The following is a 20,918-nucleotide window of genomic DNA, read 5'->3' as shown; positions in this document are numbered from 1 at the left end:
ACCTTTTTATCATTTATTTTTTTGATTGTGTCAAATCTATCAGAATCTCCTACAGTAGGTTCACAAAAGGATGTAATAGCTTTAATGAGTACTGTTTGTGATTACTTCCATAATGTGCTATTTGATCATAGTTATGTGTAGGCTATATTGTGAAGGTTCTTGTTGAAAATCTTAAAATCTTACTATTTTGTTGTCTGCATGCTGACTGGATGTGGTAACTTTACAATTCTTAATAATGTATGTGCTGATATGTTTGTTGCAGCGCCATAGCAAGCCTTTTGAAATTTGGGTGGGGAGGTGTCAATCTAGCAGAATCAGCAGGATGACATGATCAATTGATAAATGCTTATTGTAGGTTGTCAAATCAGTTGAAGCTTGTGTGGAATTATAAAGACCATTTATAATATAAACACCAGACACAGGCCCCCTGACCCAACCTCTTTCTACGGCTGTGTGTTGATATGATATTGATATTCCCATTGAAATGTCAAGTGTGGTAGACATTCATTATGTACTAAGAAACTGTCTATGAACAACAATAAAAACAGATGACATTCAAAAGCCTTTTGGTACTGTCTGTACAGGAATTTCAAACCTCCGCTGCAAAAATGTGTCTAGCTCAATTTATATGCTTGATTTTGATCCATTGATTCAAATTCTACATTAGACTTGGTTTTCAAGGTTTATTTGGTAGATTTTTGTTTGCATTTCTGTGTAACAGGATGGATGTTCTGCCTGTTTTGAATGTATCTTCCTCCACCCATTTACCTTTTAATCCATGTCAATTATCACACTCCTGTAATCAGTTTGTCATTGCCCATTTTTAATGCTATGCACCATACATAAGATGAATCTGAAAACCAGATACTGGTACTCTACAGTTCATGTTAAAATTATAGGAATATTAATGGAGGGTTTGGGCTCAGATTATGGTTATGGTCACTGTTTTTAGCAGACACTTTTCTCCAAAATATAAACATTACAATAGTTTAAATTATTATTATTATTATTATTATTATTATTATTATTTAAGGTAAGTACATTAAGCAAAATAGTAATATTAACTAGAAATGTAATTCTAAGGAAGGAATTGCCATTGCATGTAAGGCTGCAAAAAGGCTGCTGTGTAAAACACTGTATTAGTTAAAAAAAAAAAACATATACACAAATTACTTACTGTATGATTAATCACATTAAATAGACCTATAGTATTCTTGAAAACCACTTACTAGGTTAGATGTTAACTTAGAGTATATGACCGTCAGTACAAATAAATTGTTAATGCAATATTGACCAATATTTTGTTTTAATACAGTACAGTATAAAACAACAGCGGAATGATACTCAGAATACAACAACCAATGCAAGCTGGAAGTCAAAGTTATTGAAACCAATTTTAATGCTACCCAATAATTTTATGATCAGGGAGAAACTAGATGTCTACTGAAGATTCTTACAGAACTTGATAATGCAAATAATATTATCCTAAGATACTAAATATACCTGTGAATCATGTACCTGTGTAATCTGTGAAACTTAGCTGTGCTGTTACATCTCTGCTTTTACACCTGAGCTGTGCTGTGTGAAGATTAAGATTCTAACCAAAGTTCTGTCTAAAACTGAACATCTGAAGGGCTGACTCGTTTATTCTGCCGTCTATATCACCATCAAATGTGACCTATTACCATTAACTGCCTGTTCAGAATTACCACTGATGGGTATGAAATGGCTGACATACATCAGGGAATATATATATATATATATATATATATATATATATATATATATATATATATATATATATATATAAATATATTAAAAGTATTGAACATGTCAACATTTTTTTCAGTAAGTATACTTCTAATGAGGCTATTTGCATGAACTTTTCACTAGACATTAGTATTAACTCAGATAATCCACCCATATAAAAAAAATCCAAACATTAAAGATTTTAGGGGTCCCTCTTGGGAATCCTGATCTTTAGTTAACTTCCAAAACTGTTCAATTGGATTGAAGTCAGGGCCTTGATTTCCTTTCTCTGACACCAATTGAGAGTTTCCTTTGCTGAATGGTTTGGATCATTGTCCTGCCACCACCAAACCTCACTGTTGGTAGGGTATTTTTAGGGTGATGCACAGTGCCATTTCTCCTCCAAATATGGTGTGTAGTATGACATCCGAAAAGTAAAATTTCGCTCTTGCCTGACCAGAATACATTCTCTCAGTAATTCATATGATTGTCCAAATGTTGCGTAGCAAACTTTCAACGAGCTTTGACATGTTTTTTTTTTTCAGCAATAGAGTCATGCGGGATGAGCGTGCATAGAGGCCATGGCGGTGGAGTGCATTACCTATGATTTTCTCTGTAACAATTGTACCTGCTGCCTCCAAGTCTTTCTGGAGCTTTCTCCGAGTGGTCCTTGGCTCTTGGCCTACTCTTCTGACTATCCTTCTGACTTCTTGCAAGGAGATCCATTGCATGGCCAGTTGATGATGCAGTGATGTTCCTTCCACTTGCAGATAATGGCTCCAATACTGCTTGCTGGATGATTCTGAAGTTTTGAAGTGCATCTGTAACCAGTTCCATTGATATGTTTTTCAACAATTAGGTTGCAAAGGTCTTGGGAGAGCTCTTTGCTTTTACCCATCATGAAATGTTTCTTGTGTGACACCTTGGTAACAAAAAAACTTTTTTATAGCCCACCAGAATGTACTAACCCAGCTTATATCAATTTGCTCAGATAGGAATTTCTCTAACTACTTATAGATTCCAGTTTGTTCCTTGCCATTCCTTGCCTTTGTGTACTGCTTTTTCTTAGCGTGTTCAATACTTTTTCCCTGTGCCATTCCACTTTTTTACTCATAACTCTACTTTTAGACATTAATGTTTTGGATTTTTATACTGTATATGTGTGGATTACCTAAGTTAATACTAATGTCGGGTGAAAATTTCATGCGAATAGCCTCACTGGAAGTATACTTACTGAAAAAAACGTTGACGTGTTCAATACTTATTTTTCCCGCTGTATATTATTCACAGGTATGTATGTTTCATATGGTTCTCAGTATAGTTCTCACACATCAATATATTTCTCAGAATAAGTGGCAATGTAGATCTCAGGATAAGCTCCATGTGTGCCAGAGTGTGTTTGCGTGTGTTTGCATGTGTGTGTGTGTGCGCGCGCGCGCAAGTGAGTGTGTGGATGTCTGGCCCACCTGGGGACCAAAACATTCTATTCCTTATTAACCTGTTCAGTGTGCTGCGGTATGTGAGGTATGTTCCAGGAATCGTCCAGATTTAGAAAAAGAAAAAAAAAACAACGGAAAAATACTCAGACATTTAACCTATAATTTAATCTGGCACTGCAGGGGTCACAATAATCAGTTATTAAATAAACTATGATTATTTTTATGCCTACATATTTACACTGCAGTTTGCATGATCTCACCCTGTACCTCAGGTTTGTTAGCTTTCTGTAATCTTTCCATTATGTACCGTCACATCTTGCAGATGACAGCTTCAGGGTTAGCGCCACTGCTACTCTCACCATCCCCTGCCAGGACCAAGTGCCTCCAGCAGTCCTCCTCACAAGGACATCCTTATACAATACAGGACTACACTGCGCCCGCCCCCCCAGCAGTGTTCTTGGTTGGGGAACTAAAACTTATGACAACACAGAATAATATAAGTAATGGGCAAAATCAAGCAACAAGAAAAGGGTCTCCCATATAAACTAAAGCTACTGTACTATGTGGCTAGTGAGAGCATTCACTTAGGATCTTGCTCATGACAATGATAGCGAATAGAAGTTATGGAATAGCTTTAGTCTAACATTGCATGTTATCATTTAAATTGGGGCCGTATAGTAGCCTGGCGGGCCATCCTATATCATTGAAATGTATAGTCTGGAATCGAACCATTCACCTCGCTTAATCCAAGGGACGGGCAGAGAATTGTCTTTCAAACTGCCTACACTGTAAAAAATGACACAGTAGGAATGCATGAAAAAAATGAGGCAACTTATTACACGTGAAAATATTAAGGAAAAATATTACCCTATTATTTTTAAGAATATAGACTTTAACAAATCATGGAAATTTACTTATATTATTCATGTATACAAAAAAAAATTGTGTAAAATATCTCAATGCAATTAAGCATATTCAAAATAAATCAAGGAAATTTCCCTGATTTTTTCTGGTTAATTTCGCATGATAAAATCACGTGTAATATAGTTGCCTCACTTATTTTGAGCAGTTATGCATGTTTTAAATAAGTCTATTACCATACATTTTAAAGGATGTGGTGTATATACACAATTAGAGAATCAGTATTTCAATTAACAGCATTTATTCAGTGTAAATTAAACCTGACGTTGAGAAGAAAAAAAAATAACAATACCTTGGGCATTTAAAAAAACATTTAAAAATATTCAGATGACTGACAGAGATATAACAAACATATCATCTTCATCAACATCTACACAAAATCCTCCAACTCTCCGCAAAAAAGCAGTATGGTGTCTGGCCGCTCATCCAAACTGAGTAACCCGGGACAAAGAGGCCTTGGTCAGACAGGTAACCAAGGACCCAATGGTGACTATGAATGAGATCTAGAGTTCTTTTGAGAAGATGAGAGAAGTGTAAAGAAGGACAAACATCAGTTCAAAATTGTTTTTACACAACAATTCTACTACCAAATTTAAATTTTCCTTGTCACGCTGCAAGCAAGTTGTGTGAGAGGCTATATGTGCACAATAATACTTTGTTTTTTCACATTACAAAACAAAACATATCCATGCATTTCAACAATGTGGCTGACCAGGATATGATGCCGTCTTGTGCAGTGTGTCAGGTGCTCAATCTCTTATACTCTTCCATTGTTTCCTCTCCCCCTGAACTCTTCTCCAGAACCTCCTGGACCATCTATGGGTAAAAGAGAAACAATAACGGTGATAAACTTGTAAACACAGGAGATGTACTCAAGAGTACAAACAACCTAGGGTCTATTTATGGTAGTATGGTAGCAAAATTGTGTTAATTGGTGGAGTTTTGAGCAAGACCGTTTTTTGCGTTAACACTGAATGGGCTTACAGTGAAAGCTAAGGGGGCAGCAAGCATGTCAAAAAAAACAAACGCTATTTTAAACCACTGGCAGTGCTCAAAATATAATTACACTTGGTAGTGTGGTGAGGGTCTCTACAGACAAACTAAAGTATTATAAACTTTTGAAAGTGTACAGGGAGATTATAACAAGACCTGTATCTGAAGGAAGAAAATTGCCTAGCTTCGTGTTGCGTTCAACATCAAATGAGCGGGCGCGTTCGATCTTGCAGCACTGGATCTGCAAGCAGATCTGGCTGAATCTAAAAAACATGCCTTACGATCAGCCAGATCTGCGTAGTACTGCAAGATTGAACGTGCCCGTTGATTTGACACTACCGGAACACGAAGCCAGGCTTCCGCATTTGGAGGACGGACAAGGATGGACGGACAAGGATTTCTCCTAGTGAGATTTTACTTTTAAATGCTCACCCATTTGGCCTTTTCTGCTGCATCCCCTATGGCAGAGGTGTTCTATCCTGCACCAGGAGATTGATGCCCCTTGTTTGAAGAGGACCTCTACATATCACTTCAGAAAAGTGAAAAATGTAGAGTAGAAGAACCTGCTGGCACAAATTCTGCAAAAACACAAAATTGGAATCTTAAAGGGTTGCTTTAAGAATTTAAGAAATTCAGTTTCCAATTTTAGTTAATATAATTCAACTAAAGGGTAACAAAATCTTTTTTTTTTTCACCTTACCCACTGGCCAAGTGATCTGATATCAGATGCATGCAAACATTGATTTCAAATTTATTTCATTCAAATACTGTATGTGCATGTGCAACACTAGCTAAGCTCACATAAAACCTCACCTTCAATGAAACTTTCAAAAGAAAAACCAGGCTGCAGTTTGAGGTACTTTTTTAGTCCACGGTACTGGACCTTGATGAGCATTTTGCCAACCCTGTTAAAACAAACAAAATCCATAATTATATAAACACAAGAACGACTATCAGCAGTATATCAACTAACTAGCAAAGGACTTCCAAAATTCATTCTGACATCATTTACCATGTAGGCTACCAAATGTTTTAACCGCAGACAAACAGAAGTGTTTATGTGTTCAAATATGTTAACATAATCACTAAATAACCCAAATAAAACCAACAGACACTTAACTAATATCAGTGCCATACTATTAGCACTGAGAATGGACTATGCACCAACACTAACACTTGTACCTTACACCACGTGTATCCTACAAATGCCTAAAAGAATGCCCTGGTGGTTTAAGCTAACGTTAGCTACGAGCAAAATATATATAACCCGAATTAAAAGCAAATAGTGTTCAGTTCAATCAAACGTCAATTAGTTGACAGACTGCTTTAATTAGTCAGTCCACAGATCCCTTAGTGCCAGACAAGCATTTGGCACCACACTTGATCGCTTAGAACAGTGGAGTCCTGGCTAACTAATGTTTAGATCTACCAACTACGTTAGCATGTTAGCTATTCCCTCAGTGGCTATTAAAATTCCAAACGTCTTTTCAAATTCGTTACAGAAAGATTAAGACGTCGTCGACTCCAATATTATATTAATGTCAGTTTAGAGTGTCCCAAGTATTACAAATGATTATAAACTTGGCCATTTCAAATTGATAAGGTTATAATATAACCTACCGAAGTTAAGGTTAGCTTGCTGGTTAGTTTACCAACCATCCGAGTACAGCTAGCGACCTTGCTACTGTTAAGCTAACTTCACCAATATTTCCTAGTAGGTCAAACACGTTGGTATGAAAATATATACCTGTGATGTGACATTACTTAATTGTATATTTGTAGTAGTTTTCATGCTAGCTTTCACAAGTAGCAGGAACAAAATACTTCACCTTTTACTATTCCATGCTGAACTTCAATGGCGTCTGTCTTCGAGGCAGTCTTTTCAAAATCTCAACTGAAGGACGTTTTTCAGATGTTCAAAATATTTGAGGAAAAGGCTGCACATTTATCAGCGAGAAATTGTGCAACTTCCCACAATTCTTTCAGGGAACATTTTCTCTGAATTTTTTTCTCGCAAATGTAGTTGATTTATTTGGGGAAAAACATAATAGTTATTTTTTTAAGGCGACTGCTTCAAGAAATTAAGTCATACTTGATTTTTTTTGTGTAATTTCCGTGGCACCAGGATTCATTTTTTACAGTGTAGGCATGCAATAGGCCAGCGCTACGACCATATCCGTATCCGGTCGGCAAAACGGCAAATACATCCTTCTTTGAAAGGAATGCATCACAACTGCATTGTGTTGCTCAACTTTCAAAGAAAAGCACAAGTCCAACTCCTCCAAAGTTGACGCCTACGCCGATTCAAACAACCGCTCTTCGTTCGGCATAGCCACCTTCCTTGTTGTTCACCGTCGCAGGACTGTCGTTATCCTGTTAAGCCCGCCTCTATCTAACAAAATAGAGCGCTGTGATTGGATGACGTCCACAGCATCAGCCAATAGAAATTCCTATGGTGTGGTACCAGACGTACAGGCTGAGCAAATGAATTTGCCGCCGCTTGGGTGCGTCTAGATTTCTAGGCTAGCCGTATAGGTCTCACTCTATACAGACGTCACCGCTTTAGGTTTCTTGTCATTCAAAAAAATAAGGCATTCATGACAGACCATGTAACCTGCACTGAGGAATTGAGCCTTACTTTGAGGGCTTTTGGCTGTAGCTTAATTTTTGGATCGAATGGAATTCTGGAATGGTGAGCACACCTGCTTATTGAGCAAGTGTGAAGGTGTCACAGCTACTTTAAACAATCCCCTCTTTAAAGAACTCCCTGTAACAAATTATTCTCTCTTGAATTTAAATGAATCATGAAGTAGGCTAATTCAGACCACAGAAAATGTAGGAGGTTGTAGAGGAGTTGGAAGGTCACTAGTTCGAGCCAGCACCTCCTGACCTTATCAAAGTGCAGGTGCAGGGGCGGAGCTAAAAAAAAAAAAAAACATTTATTTTACTAGTCTCGCTGGATTGAAGGCAGAATGTGGGCTGTTGCGCAAATAGATGAATGAGGGTCGGGAGATTCCGTTAACAAAAACCTAAAGTTTTGCTAACATTTTCTCCATTATTATCGTAAAATATGTCTCCATGCAGGGCAGAGCTGGTTCTAACCTAGGCTAGGCTATTATATTTGGGTGGACTGGTAGAAATTTTGGGTGGGCAACATAGCAAAGCTGTCAAATTGGATCAAAACTAACATAAACACAAAACAATCAGTACTACCTAGCTTGAGTTGCTGCAGCCAACAGCCAGTGATGGGCAGTATGTCTGATACATGTATGTAAAATACAAAATAGTATGTTGTCATTTTTATTTTATTTAGTTGGAAAAAAATGTCATCATATTTTGTATCAAAATACTTTATAGGTTTGTAGTTTAAAAATAGTGCCAAATTCTTTTCGTAAAACCAATAACCTACTTTTGGTGATGTGATTATAAAAGTGCAAAACAATGAATGCAGCACTGGTGCTGACTTGTAATTTGCCATGTTGTAATCAGAATATTGAGATTCAGGCAGATAAGTTTCTTGAGAACTTTAGTCATCCAATTCAAACACATGGAACCAGTTATGTGGTTGCCCTGCAAGAAGTTGCACCATGTGAAAATTTAACTAACTAGATGTACCGCATAGCGGTACGAAATATGACCGCCGCTCAGTCCTGTACATCCGTTCCGCGAATATAAATCACACTTCAATTTGTCTCCATATTTTACTCCATCCCCCACTCTTGAAACTTTTGTGTATGCTTGTTTGGCATGCCTGAGTGTGTGTGTGCGGCTGCACAGAAAGTAGCCTACTGGTGCTGAAAAGGTGAATAGATTGTAGAATAGCCAAAGAAGATGTAGCATTGTTATAAAACCTTTAAAATCTCTAAACAATCACAAGTAGGGCAGTTCATCACAGTTCATCCATTGCAACTGGATTGATGAAAGGTCACTTACACCTGTAGGCTACATTGTATTTGGGAAAAGCAAAAGGTATCAGCATAATGCTATTTATTTATAAACAAAAACATCTCTGTCAGTTCCATGCCGTTTTCAACAGCTATCAAAAACAAAGGTCATTTTTGGATGGATGTATTTTTTGTGAATGTTTCTTCTTCTACATAAGATTTTAGTCATCTTTAGTTTATGTAATACTTTATTGTCAATGCACAAATTAAGTAACAGTAGTCTGAAACGTTATTGTTAATGCACAAATTAAGTAACAGTAGTCTGAAACGAAATGCTGTTTTACATCTAACCAGTGGTGCAAATAACTGACATGTCCAAATGGGCCTTGATGAAATGCGTCGCTAGACTGTTCATACACATTTTAACGGGCCAAAGTTGAAGAGCTGTTGTCCGTTATTGTTCGTGCAAATATAGGCTGATTCATGTTCCCTTGCATTGTGTAACTGAGGTCCATGGCTAGACTGGCTTTCACCAGACCAAGCTCAATCTTTTAAGAAATCAAAAAATAAATAGCGGGCAGATCAGGCTGGGTTCACCCAGCCTAGTCCATTAATTTTCCGATTGAGATATCCACGCTCTGGCTATTCTAAATGCAAAAATGCATCAGGGAGTTATGACAAAACTGTAACTAACAAACTAGATCGTAATAGAAAGCTGCTAGCTTCCCTAAGCTACAGGTAGGCTTATAAGGTAGGCCTTGTGGTGATTTTATCTAGACATAATAATAATAATGCTTGTGTGTGTGTACTGGTCTAACATTTACTGGAAGTCATGAGACTGGACGGTCAAAGGCTAAGAGTGGAAGTAAACAAGACAGGGCCTGGGAGAGAAAGGTGCTTACCAGAAGGGCATGAATAGAAGGGGCTAGCAGAAGAGGAGAAGCAGGGACTTCCAGAGAGAGGAAGTGAAACCAAAGTTGAAGTGACACATAGAACCAAATCAAAACGTACCCTGCCTGGCAACAGATTACACATAGAACCTGGACACATGTATTCTGCCTAGCAACACACATTTTTTAATGTTTGCACGAGAAGGAGTTTCCACCAATATCTCAAGTCCCAAAACGCTCTGATTGGCTAAAAGGGGCCCGGTGACGTTCCTGGGGATAGGAACGCCTCTCAGGCCCCCGAGAGCATAAAAGAGAGAGCTCAGGCACATTCAGATCAGATCTCATCGGGGTAGCAGCTGCCACTCATCACTCTATTGCCTGACGGTCCAGTCCTGACGCTGTTTGGATTGTATTATCACTGCAATACGGTGAATAAAGGATCAACAGTCTCCAGCTTCTCTCGTCTTGGTGTTCTCCTTCGGGTCTTTGGCATCAGAGTGCTAGTTGGATTGGAGGTTTTGGGAAGTGGATGATTTCCACGACAGATCTGGAGGTTCCTACCGAGATTTGAAAGGATTCAACAAGGGAAGCAGTTCCGTCCCGGGTGAAGCAGACTTCTCCAGTGCAGCTCTCCGGGCCCAAAAAGGTAAGCACTTTTGCTTATTATTAGGGAGAGCTGTACTGTGGGAGTCGGTGGGTAGGCCGGGAAGGGGCGCTAACCTGAATCCTCAAAAGGATAGTGGAGACACAAGACAGAGATCGGGTTGTACTGTTGGTATTAAAAAGCGTTTTGTAATTTTGTGAACCGGTTAAAATAGTTTTCAAGGAGAAAACTGAGTTAAATGGCCATGTAATCATTTCCAAGGAGGAAATCTAGTTTTCAAGGAGAAAGCTAAAAATAGTGTTTTAATTTCCAAGGAGGAAATCTAGTTTTCAAGGAGAAAACTAAAATAATATTTTGTGTGAAGGGAGCGCGGGCTGCCCTAATATATGTGTGGTTCAGAGAAAAGAACGGGTTGATAGGTAAAAACTGCAATATTAGCGGTAAGTTGAACGTGTGAAACTGTCCTGAGCAAAGGGTGATGAACAAAATATATTTTATTATAATCTACTGTTGTTTCTGTAAAAACTGAGTGTGCGCCGTTGTGTTTTCTTTTGACCGCCTGGGCATGGGCCCACAATAGATGCAAGACAAGCGCACATACAAATTTGAGGTAGAGGAGTTCGGCGAGGGAAGGAGGATCGCCACGCTGACAGACGGACGTCAAACTCACATAATAGAAGTCGCGGCCGCAATATTCATAAGAAGGTTGCACAGCAACCATAGTCTGAACATAAGGAGATTGTTACAGTTGTTGGAGGTCTATGCAGATGCCCCCCCCGAGCCCCCTGTTAGAGCAGCGGTGCCCAAGCTTAGAATTGTGAGGGATCATAGGCCAGAGACCCTAGGGAAGGTCCTCTACCGCTTTGAAATCTCTGATGATTCAGGTGAGGAAGAACCGGACACAGACTCTCCAGAAGAGTTCACTCCAAACAGCAGCGTGAGAGAGGAAGAGGCAGACATTGGACCAGGGGAAGTAAGTGCCCCACCAGAGACAGGCTACAGCAGCCTAGGGTCAGAGGAAGAGGGGCGCCAGGAGTCAAGTCAAGGGGGTCTAGTGAGAGCTCCAACTCCCTATCCAGGCGACACCGCATCCCACCAGCTGATTCGCAGCCCATTCCGTATAGTTAACAGCCCAGCCACCCCCCGACATAGCTCACCGCCTTCTACAAGCTATAGCCCAACCAACCCCCGGTCTAACTCAAGCTATAGCCCAACTGTGCCCCAGCAGGAGGAGGTTCACGGCCCGACTGAGCCCCAGCCAGTGCAGGATATAGAACAGGTGCTGAAAGGGATAGTTGGCCGAGATAGAGGAAGGCTGGCCGATTTTATGAGAGAGTCCTTATCAGTGTCAGTATTCTGGAACAAGGAAGGGAGCACTAGGAACAAATATTCAGTTCATGTTGACCACCTTGACAAGTACGGAGGAACCCACTCAAGACTAGGCACCAGCGTAGCACCCTTGGCACTGCAGACAGTAATAGAACAGGTAGGAAAGTTTGTGGGGGTGAACACAAGGCCAGTGGTTGACCAGCTCTTTGCCCCACCTGAGGGAAGGAAGCGTAAGTTTGAGAGGGATTCCCCAGCGGCTAGGAGGAGAGGGACAAACAGAGAATATAGATAGAAAGCTAGTGACAGGGGAGGCACTACTGCAGGGCCTCTATAACAACTGCTTGAACTGAGTAAGCCCCACAGTAATGGCTTAGCAAAAAACTTGTAATCCGCTAACTTTGCTTGAATTGAAAGTGTTGTACCTGCTTCAATAAAATAAAGAAGAAATAAAGCCAATAAATGTACTTTGTAAAAGCAAAATAAAAGGTTAAAAGGTAATCTTGAGTGAAGAAGTATTATTGAAAAGAAAAGATAAGGACTCAGAGCCCCCACTGATACAATAACGTTGGTGAAATAGGAAGGATAGTTATAATATTGAGATAAAAGCAGGGACTAGAGAGAATAAGCGGAGTAACGCCCACAGATAGCGAATGAACTTAGAAAGTAAGTGGCATATCACTTTCATTCGGCTACAGGATAATAAGTGGTGCATATTTACAAGAAACCGAGAGGGTCTCGTGAACGGAGCATATCGGTGCCACAGTTATACAGAGCTACTAGAGAAAACAGAATATCTGATAGGGAAAGCTTACCCGTTAGAGTTAGGAACACCTATGGACACAAGGAGCGACGATAGCGATACATCGGATTAACAAAGCTCAGAAGCCTATTAGGCAGGTCCAGGAGAGACGCTGAAAGTGGATGAAACGTCAACGACAAAACGTGATCTGGACCATAGACATCACTGAGTACAGCGAACACGATTGGGAAATAAGCATCCGAGACCGAGAGGGTCAGGAGCAAGTGGGGTACGTAGGGCGGTTCCCCTTTGGGTGCAGATTTCCTTTCAGGTGCAGAAATCGGGACGAAATAGACGAAGAGGCAGCACTTCCCTTGGTGCACGAGCTGACCCCTTTTACCCTGCTTCAGGAAGAATCAGAAGGGTCACAGCCCCAAGCGGCTGGGAGCAAAGAGGGAGCCACATCTGGCAGCTCAGAAATAAAAGAGACGTGGACAATAAAGGTCGCTGAAAGCGGAAATAGAGGGTGGGACGTGAGCGCCACAAACGATAAAGGAAAAGTGCTTGAAGGAGGAAGGGCTGAACTAAATACTGTCCTTGAAGATTGGGGAGAGGTAAGGGACACCATATTATATACGATAAGCGACCTCCGACTGGACTGGGAAGAGAAGGACCAGAACAGGTGCCAGAGGGAGAGAGAGAGGCAGGATAGAGGGGACTCCCTCAAGCGCAGTCGGAGGGAAGAAGAGGACAGGGAGTTTGAAAGGGACCACGTCAAGTCTATCTGGGGCAATAAAGTCCACCCCGTCACCGGAGACGCTGACATCTAAAAAGGAAAGCAACACATCAGGCGGGTAGAAACTCAAGGGCTCCTTGGAGAAGGACAGAAAGGATTCTAAGAAGTATATGGAACAGGGACAGCAGAACGTGCTCTGGGCCATAGAAATCGTTGAATACGACGAACACGACTGGGAGACAAGCGTCAGAGACGGAGAGGGCCGAGAATACGTAGGATACGTGGGTAAGGTCCCCTTTGAGTGCAGATTCCCGTTTAGGTGCAAATATCGAGACGACATAGACCTAAAAGCAACGCTTTCTTTGTTGAGTAAACTAACCCCTAATAACCTGCCAGTGAGGAAACAGGAGGAACCACAGCCCCAAGCAGCCGGAAGTGAAGGAGAGGCTGCATCGGGTGACCTGAAGATAAAGGAGAAGTGGACAATAAGAATCTCTGAGCACGGGAGTGACGGGTGGAGCGTAAGCGCAGTGAACGATAGAGGAAAAGCATTTGAAGAAAGGAGAGGCAAACTGAATACTGTCTTCAAGGAGTGGGGCGACGTGCGGAACTCTATACTATACTTGGTGAGCGACCTACGACTGGACTGGGAGGAAAAAGACCAGAACAGATACAAGAGGGAGAGGAAAAGACAATACGAAAAGGATTATCGCATGTTCTGCACTGACCGAGAGGACATAAACGAACTAGACTACGACAAAGATCCCCGTTCCGCCGAAGACAACGACCTCTGAGGAAAGAATGGCAACCAGAGTAATGACACCTCTGGAGGAAGTAGTAAGGGAGAATGCCATTGCTGAAAAGGACGTAAAGAACATCAACCACAAATGGTTCCTAAGATACAAAGGAGACCACACAGCATGGCCAAAAGAAGGGTCACTCAACCCGACAATAATTGCTCAAATGAGGGAAAAAATCATGAACTACAAGGGTTATGACAAAGGCACACGGAGGCAGGAAAAAAGAGAGAAGGAATTGAATACTCTGGAGGCCTTCGCTAAGATATCGGAGAGAAAGAGAAGGCAAAGGGCGGACCAGAATGACACGCCGCCTGCAACGTCCACCACAGAGAAGTGCCCCCAATCACAGCCCACAGAGAAAGAGCTGGACGCCCCGACCCAAGCAGCAGAGCCAGGAGCCCCGCCCATGGAGGAGCTGCGTCCTCCCCCATACAGGGAAAAGGACAAACTGTACCCGGAGGTGCCGCGAGAAGAGGACAACGTGCGGGAAATAATCCGGCGCCTGGAAGAGAGGGACCCACGGACCCTGGCAGTACAAGCACCGGGATACGGGTCACAGGCCCCAACGGTGCACCTGGCAGTGCAGGCCCCACTAATGGTGAAGGGGATCACACTGGAGGGGACCTGCGCGAAGGTGCTGAAAGAAGTAAAGAGAATAAGGTGGGAACAGGCCAACCCCCAGCCGAGACCATCAACATCCCAACCGGCGTCCGCCCAGGCATCGCCACCATCATCCCCCACCAGGGAAACGCTCCCAGAACACCTTCTGGGAAGAACAGAGCCGGGTGGAGGAAAAGAGTGGGATGAAGAAGAAAAAGCTGCAAGGGAGTTGGAGGAGCAGGTGGTGAGTGACTTCCACACAAGCATAAGAGGTCACCAGGAAACAGACGAATCTCCAGGGACCAGCCCCCAAGAGCTCCGTTGGAAGGGCCAGAAGACGCGTGCAGGTGATCCAGAAGCTGGAGGAAGCGAACCCCCACGCCTTCCGGGCCAAAGGAAGGAACAAGCCCCTGAGGAGGGAGAAGAGGAACAGAGACAATGGTATGGGAATCTGTGGGACCACCTGGAGACAGTCATGAGGAAGTGGGTAAAGGCCACAGGGGAGGAAGAAAGAGAAGCCCGAGATAGAGAGGCCCTGAAAACCCTGGCCTGGGTGAGGTCACAGATGGACCAGGAACCGGTGAAGGAGGGGTGCAGAGAGCCATGGCGGAAGCTCGAGGAATACACCCAGATATGCTGGAGGAAAGTGGAAGAAGCCATTAGGCAAGCGGAAGAGAGATACCGAAACAAAAGAAGAGAGGAACAGAGGGTTGAAGAACGGTATGAGGAAAAAATGGAGAGAATGGAAAAGGGCCTGAAGGAGTTGAAAGCCGCTAGAAAGATCGGATCACAGGAGGTAGAACTGGCCGAGGAGATCATGGAGGAATTAACGGAGATGGAGAAGTGGGGAGAAAAGGGGACAGGCCCGGGAAACACGCCAGAACATGCCAAGTATAAGAGGGCTTGCAGGAACTGCGGCGAGAGCCTGAAAAGGGAAATGACAGAAGTCCTGAAAAGAATGGAGGCCATGGGAGCACGAGAGGAAAAAGAAGGAAGGCTCAGAGAGGAAGAGATGAAAAAGAGGAGGAGGGCCCGCCGACTAACCTTCGAACTGACCTGCGGTCCAACCACGATAGCGGAAGAAGAGGAGGAAGATACGGACGGGGCAGACAGCCAGGCTGGCTCAGGAGAGGACTATGAGTCAGCGGAAGACGAGGAGGTAGGACTGGGAGTCGTGGAACAGCTCCTCGCAGAGCAAATTCAGAGAGAACTGCCACAGGGTCCGAGGGGAGCGGACCCCTCAGTGTGTCTCGGCTGTGGAAAAACGTTCAAAGGAGAAAAGGGTGTGAGGGCCCACCAGCGACAAACAGAGGCATGTAGAGGGCGGGCCGGAATACTCCCAGTGATGATCCCACCCAGTGTGCTCGCCACAGGACTGTTTGGAATCAGCAGGGTGAAGAAAGGAGTGGAGAAAGGCCTGGACGAGATCAGAAAAGGAGTGCGAAAGGGACTCAACGAGATTGAAGGGGGAGTCAAGAAAGGCCTGAAGGAAAACAAGAAGGAGCTGGAAAAGCTGGAAAGGGAGGGAAAGAAAGAGAGAGAGAGGGCACGGAAAGGAAAAGAAAGAAAAGAAGCCATCCCAGAGGAATCGGATGGGGAAGAAACGGTTGTGATGGCACCGTTAATAACAAAAAATCAAACAGCCCACTACCAGCCATGGACCCACTCAGATGTGAATGGCCTCATTTCACGGCTCCCTGTCCTGCATGAGGGAGCGGGCAGATGGATAAGTCGGCTAGAATCAGAGACTCAAGGCCGAAACCTGGCCGTAGGAGATATAAAATATCTACTCGGCCTGATATTGGGAAAAGCGGACACAGAGGCTGTACTGGAGAGAGAAAACCTAGGGCGGTTGATGGATGCCAGCAGAGACGCCCTGTGTTTCGATAGCGTCCGGAACGACGTGTGGAAGGCCCTAAGGGCAGCTTACCCCAACCACTACAGCCCCTCAGCCGTCTGGATAGAGAAACTCAAAGACAGCGATAACCCCGCAGCCTTCGTGGAAAGGGCAGCGCAGGAGTGGACGATAAGGATGGAGCAGAGACCAGAAGACTCAGGCCCCCTCACCATGCAGTTCAGAAGAGCGGTTATGGACGCACTGCCAAAAGAAGTCAGGACGCAGCTGGAAAGCGACTGGCGCCTGGCAGCCATGCCAAAAGAAGAATTTAGACTGGCAGTGGTACACCACGTAACTCTGTACAGACAAGGGAAGGACAAGGAGGAGCAGCAGGAGAAGGAAGCGATAAGGAAGCTGACCCACGTGCAGCTCCAGGAGGCAAAGGGGGCAAAGAAGGCAGTTACCCAAGCTCCGGTAATGCCTGCTACAACCCCTGCCACACAGCCACAACCACCGGTAGTACAGCAACCAGTAATGCAGCAACCTATGGTGCAACAACCAGTAATGATGCAGCCGCAACCTATGCAGCCCGTGATGCAAACATGGCAACAAGCGCCATATGGACCCCCACAACAACAACAGCAGCAGAGACAACAATGGTACCAGCCAAGAGGCAGAGGAGGATTCCGCCAGGGAAGAGGTGGACAAGGCAGAGGAGGCTATGGAAGAGGACAATACCAAGGCCAGCCGAGCCAAGGAAACAGCATCCAATGTTGGGTGTGTGGAGGAACGGGACACATCTCCAGGGATTGCCCGACAAAGACCGGAGGCCAGAACAACCAAGGAGGACAGGCAAATCAAGGACAAGTGCAAGGAGGGAACTATGCTCCCCAACAAGGGAGAGCCCCACAGCAAATGCAGGCACCCTCTGGCCCAGTCTCCCCTTACGGGGGAAGCTGGAATTGACGAGGCCCAGAAAACCCAGGGGAGGGTCAGTTCCCCGCCCTGACCAGGGGGGCTGACGCAGAACCAATGCTGCAGGTTCTAATCGAGGGCATGGAAGTCAAATGTTTAGTGGATACAGGGGCAACATATACTTGTCTTCACCCAAAAGATGCCCAACACCTCCCCAGATCTTCAGGGAAGTTTATGAAGACAGTGGGTTTTTCGGGAAAAACGCAGCTAATTCCAATGACGACTCCAGTATCGATCCAAATAGAAGACAAGGAAATCAGGATACCAGTCTTAATAGCAGAACACACGCCCGTCAACCTATTGGGACGGGACGCACTGTGCAACCTAAGACTCCAAATTGAGTGTTCCCCAACAGGAGTACAAATAACAGGGCTGGCAACCCAAATGGCCCTAAGGATAAGTGCCCCAACTCAAACTGAAGCTCACCAGGTCTACTGGATTGGACAATTGGAGCCAAGCGTAGAGCGAGTAGTCTACAACGAGTATGCTTTCCAAATAAATAGCCTTCATGCTCGGCTAAGGACGCCAAGATGCCCTTTTCATTGTACGATAAAGTTCGACCAAACGCCAAGCAAGGAAAGAGAGGAAAGATGGAATAGGGACGTGAGTAAGTGGGGACGCATCCCACTCGACATACACGCACTGGTGGTGGCCAAGGAAGGAGTGGCCGCCGAGGTGAAATTTGCGAAAGGATGGGATCTAGGCTTGATCTTCGACATGCCCGGAACAATGCCACACATTACGCTAAGAGTGGCCAGAGGTCACAGAGCAAGAGAGATGGGCCCAGTGATGCTCAAGGCCCTGTGCGTCAAGTGGAAGGACACAGGAAATGATCGACTCCAAACGGCTGTCAGTAGAGGAGGAGAGCCAATGTTCAGGATAAAATTGGACAACCCGGTCACCGTGTGGGGAGTCCCACAGATAATCGAAATCATGGACACAGAACCGCAGGAGAGAGAGGAGATACCATACGCTGAAGGATGTCCGTATGGGAACCAATTCTGCCTCTACCGCCTGTTCCCAGGAGCGGGGCGCCGCTGCTGGGACAAAACGAGACATGTACCGTTCAGCAAAGAAGACGCGGAATGGAGCACGTACATGCGACATCTGTCATGGTGCCCAAAGAAAAGGGAAGCACAACCAGCAGTATATCTCCCGGAGGAGGTTTATGACATACCCTACGTCAAGGGATGCCCCTATGGCAACCCATACTGCATGTATGGCCTGCTGGGAGGAGCAGGATATCGATGCTGGGATAAGGAGAACCATGTGCCCATCAACAAGTCCGACCTAGAATGGGAGGAATATAAGAAGTACTACCTAGACGGCGAGGCGGACAAGAAGACAGGGAGGCCGGGACCGACCCCCTGGAAAATGATGATGCTGCAGGAGGTGACAGAAACAGACGCCGAACGGACGGAGAGAATATTGAGAAAAGTGCCGCCTGTGGTATGGTCGCAAGGAGATGGTGACATAGGGCTGGTCAAGTCAGCAAGCCCTGTGGAGTTCAGGCTGAAACCAGGAGCAACGCTGCCTTTCCAGCCACAGTACCCCATTTCAGCAGAGGCAGCTGAAGGGATAAGAGGGACAATTGAAGACCTCCTGGGAGCAGGAGTCTTAGAGGAAGTCCCAAGCGCAAGGTGCAACACACCCATATTTCCCGTGCTGAAGGCGGATGGAGTGCGATGGAGAATGGTCCAGGACCTTAGGCCCGTCAACGAACGCATTGAGGACTATCCAGCGGACGTCCCACATGCTAACGTACTAATGACCAACATCCCGGCAAGTGCAACAACGTTCTCCGCCATTGATCTGGTTCAAGCATTCTTCACAATACGGGTGGCCCCCACAAGTAGGGAATTTTTTGCATTCAAGTATCAGGGCAAGACGTTCCAGTACACGAGGCTCCCACAAGGGTTTAAGCACTCACCGCACATCTTCAACCAAGCCCTCAAGGAGGACTTAAAGCACATCGCATGCCGGAGCACGATTCTGCAGTATGTTGACGATGTCTTGGTATGCTCACCGGACCAGGAAACATGTGAAAGGGATACGGTCCACGTGCTGACCGTCCTGGCCGAAGGGGGGTACAAAGCATCGAGGAAAAAGCTACAGTTTGCACAGCCCCAGGTGATCTACTTAGGTCGCCGAATTTCACATGGGCACAAGGGCATCGCCCCAGAACACATTGAAGCAATTGCCAAGGCACCGAAGCCAAACACGGTGAAGCAAATGATGTCGTTCATTGGACTCATAGGTTTCAGCAGCGACTGGGTGGAGTGCTATGAACAAAAAATAGCCCCACTACGAGCCATGATCGTGCAGGCTGGAACCAGCCACCTGAGGAATCGTCTCACATGGACAATGGACGGAAACGAGGCGTTTGAACGCATCAAAGGAGAACTACAGCAAGCACCTGCACTTGCACTGCCGGATTACGGAAGACCCTTCTATCTGTACGTATCGGTCAGGAAGGAAGCAGGAAAGGACGCGTACATGACCGCAATCATGGCACAGACACAGTGCCATGGACGCGGCAAACAAGCCATTGCCTACTACAGCTCAAAGCTGGATGCGGTGGCCCAGGGCTACCCCCCATGCTTCCAGGGTCTTGAAGCCGTATATTCGGCTTACGTCAAAGCCTCTAACATCACCATGGGATGGCCAGTGGTGATACACACCAGCCACGCAATAGCACAGTTGGTGGAACAAGGAAAATTCTGTGTGACGCCTCAGAGGCAATTGAGGTACTACAATCTGTCACTCTGCCCAGATGTCACCATAAAGGCATGTGACACGGCAGGAAACCCGGCGGATCTCATCCCGCTTGAATATGAGGGCGAGCCACATGACTGCGTGGCTGATTCAATCGCCTTCTCAAAACTAAGGGAAGACCTGCAGAGCGAGCCATTAGGACAGGGAATCACCTACTTTGTGGACGGCTCTAGCCATAACTATGACAACAAGACGCATGCGGGGTTTAGCGTAGTGCAGATGACAGGTCCCGAAACGTTTGTGACAATTATGAGCGAGCCATGCACACAACCATGTTCAGCGCAACTAGCTGAATTAAAGGCGCTGACAGCAGCGTGCTCTCTAGCGGAGGGACAGGATGCAACCGTACACACGGACAGCGCCTATGCCCACAACGTCTGCCATGTGCATGGCGCTCAGTGGAAACAGAGAGGGTTCAAGAAATCGGATGGGAGCCCCATCCAGCATCTGGAGCAGATTCAGTTGTTGTTAGCAGCGATGATGCGTCCAAAGACACTGGCAATATGCAAATGCAAGGCACATTGTAAGGGACAGGACTACATTACTCTAGGGAATGCACAGGCAGATGAGGCAGCAAAGGAAGCGGCGTTGGAGGCTAGAAAGTCAAATGCCGCCCCTAAATCTCCACAGGATAACGAACCACATAA

The 20,918-nt window shown here is 44.8% G+C and overlaps 2 long non-coding RNA genes across 2 annotated transcripts in view; both read right to left on the bottom strand.

Moving 5' to 3' along the window:
* Positions 1-307: 307 nt before the first annotated feature.
* Positions 308-20,918, bottom strand: part of LOC121720293 — a 189,560-nt gene continuing 168,949 nt past the window's right edge. Inside the window, exon 3 of the long non-coding RNA XR_006034480.1 lies at positions 308-374. This is a non-coding gene — a long non-coding RNA (uncharacterized LOC121720293). The remainder of the gene's footprint in view (positions 375-20,918) is intronic.
* On the bottom strand, positions 4,802-7,241 carry LOC121720297. Its single transcript, XR_006034483.1, has 4 exons — positions 6,932-7,241; positions 5,916-6,007; positions 5,535-5,680; positions 4,802-4,925 (listed from the first exon to the last, which is right to left on the bottom strand). It is a non-coding gene; the product is annotated as an uncharacterized LOC121720297 (long non-coding RNA).

Source organism: Alosa sapidissima, chromosome 10 (genome assembly GCF_018492685.1).
Source record: "Alosa sapidissima isolate fAloSap1 chromosome 10, fAloSap1.pri, whole genome shotgun sequence".
In the NCBI taxonomy this organism is placed as follows: domain Eukaryota; kingdom Metazoa; phylum Chordata; class Actinopteri; order Clupeiformes; family Clupeidae; genus Alosa; species Alosa sapidissima.
This window is presented reverse-complemented; position numbering and strand designations above follow the sequence as displayed.